Source organism: Arachis duranensis, chromosome 6 (assembly GCF_000817695.3).
Source record: "Arachis duranensis cultivar V14167 chromosome 6, aradu.V14167.gnm2.J7QH, whole genome shotgun sequence".
NCBI classification, from domain to species: domain Eukaryota; kingdom Viridiplantae; phylum Streptophyta; class Magnoliopsida; order Fabales; family Fabaceae; genus Arachis; species Arachis duranensis.
This window is the reverse complement of record NC_029777.3, coordinates 92,493,462-92,496,854: the sequence shown is the minus strand read 5'-3', so window position 1 is coordinate 92,496,854 and position 3,393 is coordinate 92,493,462.

Below are 3,393 nucleotides of genomic sequence, written 5' to 3'. Positions count from 1 at the left end.
CGAAATTCAGAATGATTGGCTTCTATAGGAACTCAGAATCCAGATAGTGTTATTGATTCTCCTAGTTAAGTATGATGATTCTTGAACACAACTACTTTATGAGTCTTGGCCGTGACCCAAAGCACTCTGTCTTCCAGTATTACCACCGGATACATACATGCCACAGACACATAACTGGGTGAACCTTTTCAGATTGTGACTCAGCTTTGCTAGAGTCCCCAATTAGAGGTGTCCAGGGGTTCTTAAGCACGCTCTTTTTGCCTTGGATCACGACTTTATCATTTCTTTTTCTCTTTTTATTTTTTATTTTTTTATTTTTTATTTTTTCATAATCTCTTTTTTTTTAATTCACTGCTTTTTCTTGCTTCAAGAATCATTTTTGTGATTTTTCAAATCCTCAGTAACATGTCTCCTTTTTCATCATTCTTTCAAGAGCCAACATTCATGAACAACAAATTCAAAAGACATGTGCACTATTCAAGCATACATTCAGAAGTCAAAGTATTGCCACCACATCAAAATAATTAATCTGCTATAAAATTCAAAATTCATGCAATTCTTCTCTTTTTCAATTAAGAACATTTTTTTTTATTTAAGAAAGGTGATGGATTCATAGGACATTCATAACTTTAAGGCATAGACACTAAGACACTAATGATCATAAGACACAAACATAGATAAACATAAGCATGAAAATTCGAAAAAATAGGAAAATAAAGAACAAGGAAGTTAAAGAACGGGTCCACCTTAGTGATAGCGGCTTGTTCTTCCTCTTGAAGATCTTATGGAGTGCTTGAGCTCCTCAATGTCTCTTCCTTGCCTTTGTTGCTCCTCTCTCATGATTCTTTGATCTTCTCTAATTTCATGGAGGAGGATGGAATGTTCTTGATGCTCCACCCTTAGTTGTCCCATGTTGGAACTCAATTCTCCTAGGGAGGTGTTGATTTGCTCCCAATAGTTTTGTGGAGAAAAGTGCATCCCTTGAGGCATCTCAGGGATTTCAGATGAGTGGGATCTCTTGTTTGCTCCATCCTCTTCTTAGTGATGGGCTTGTCTTCATCAATGAGGATGTCTCTCTCTATGTCAATTCTGACTGAATAACAGAGGTGACAAATGAGATGAGGGAAGGCTAACCTTGCCAAGGTAGAGGACTTGTCTGCCACCTTATAAAGTTCTTAGGATATAACCTCATGAACTTCTACTTCCTCTCCAATCATGATGCTATGAATCATGATAGCCCGATCTATAGTAACTTCAGACCGATTGCTAGTGGGAATGATTGAGCGTTGGATAAACTCCAACCATCCCCTAGCCACGGGCTTGAGGTCATGCCTTCTCAGTTGAACCGGCTTCCCTCTTGAATCTCTCTTCCATTGAGCGCCCTCTTCACAAATGTCTATGAGGACTTGGTCCAACCTTTGATCAAAGTTGACCCTTCTAGTGTAAGGGTGTTCATCTCCTTGCATCATGGGCAAGTTGAATGCCAACCTTACATTTCCCGGACTAAAATCTAAGCATTTTCCGACTTGTTGAATGGGGTTGGCAAGAACTTCCCAACCTCTTTTTCGGATCTCATGTCGGATCTCCGAATATTCACTCTTTTTGAGTTTGAAAGGGACCTCGGGGATCACCTTCTTCATGGCCACAACTTCATAGAAGTGGTCTTGATGCACTGTTGAGATGAATCTCTCAATCTCCCATGACTCGGAGGTGGAAGCTTTTGCCTTTCCTTTCCTCTTTCTAGAGGTTTCTCCGGCCTTAGATGCCATAAATGGTTATGGAAAAATGAAAAGCAATGCTTTTACCACACCAAACATAGAAGGTTTGTTCGTCCTCGAGAAAAAGAAGAAAGAAGAGAGTAGAAGAAGAAGAAATAGAGGAGATGGAGGTGAATTTGTGGTTCGGCCAAGGGGGAGAAGTAGTGTTTAGGTTGTGTGAAAATGAAGGAGTGAAGATGGGTTTATATAGGAGTGGAGAGGGGTTGTATGGTTCGGCCATTATGGGTGGGTTTGGGAGGGAAAGTGGTTTGAATTTGAATGGTAAGGTAGGTGGGGTTTTATGAAAGATTGATGTGAGTGGTGAAGAGAATAGTGGGATTTGATAGGTGAGGGGTTTTTTTTGGGGAAGAAGTGTTGAGGTGATTGGTGAATGGGTGAAGAAGAGAGAGAGTGGTGGGGTAGGTGGGGATCCTGTGGGGTCCACAGATCCTGAGGTGTCAAGGAAAATTCATCCCTACACCAAGTAGCGAGCAAAAATACTCCTTCTGCCAATTCTGGCGTTAAACGCCGGGCTAGTGCCCATTTCTGGCGTTTAACGCCAGCTTCTTGCCCCTTCCTGGTGTTTAACGCCAGTCTGGTGCCCCTTTCTGGCGTTAAACGCCCAGAATGGTGCCAGACTAGGCGTTAAACGCCCATTTGCTGCCCTTACTGGCGTTTAAACGCCAGCAAGTTTTCCTCCAGGGTGTGTTGTTTTTCTTTCTGTTTTTCATGCTGTTTTTGCTTTTTCAATTGATTTTTGTGACTTCCCATGATCATCAACCTATAAAAAACATAAAATAACAAAGGAAAATAGATAAATATAACATTGGGTTGCCTTCCAACAAGTGCTTCTTTAATGTCAGTAGCTTGACAGTGGGCTCTCATGGAGCCTCACAGATACTTAGAGCAATGTTGGAACCTCCCAACACCAAACTTAGTGTTTGAATGTGGGGGTTCAACACCAAACTTAGAAGTTGGTTGTGGCCTCCCAACACCAAACTTAGAGTTTGACTGTGGGGGCTTTGTTTGACTCTGTTTTGAGGGAAGCGCTTCATGCTTCCTCTCCATGGTTACAGAGGGGTATCCTTGAGCCTTAAACACAAAGGATTCTTCATTCACTTGAATGATCAATTCTCCTCTGTCAACATCAATCACAGCCTTTGCTGTGGCTAGGAAGGGTCTGCCAAGGATGATGGATTCATCCATGCACTTCCCAGTCTTTAGGACTATGAAATCAGCAGGGATGTTATGGTCTTCAACTTTTACCAGAACATCCTCTACAAGTCCATGAGCTTGTTTTCTTGAGTTGTCTGTCATCTCTAGTGAGATTTTTGTAGCTTGCACCTCAAAAATACATAGCTTCTCCATTACAGAGAGAGGCATGAGGTTTATGCTTGACCCTAGGTCACACAGAGCCTTCTTGAAGGTCATGGTGCCTACTGTACAAGGTATTGAGAACTTTCCAGGGTCCTGTCTCTTTTGAGGTAATCTCAGCCTAGTCAAGTCATTCAGTTCTTTGGTGAGCAAAGGGGGTTCATCCTCCCAAGTCTCATTACCAAATAACTTGTCATTTAGCTTCATGATTGCTCCAAGGTATTTAGCAACTTGCTCTTCAGTGACATATTCGTCCACTTCA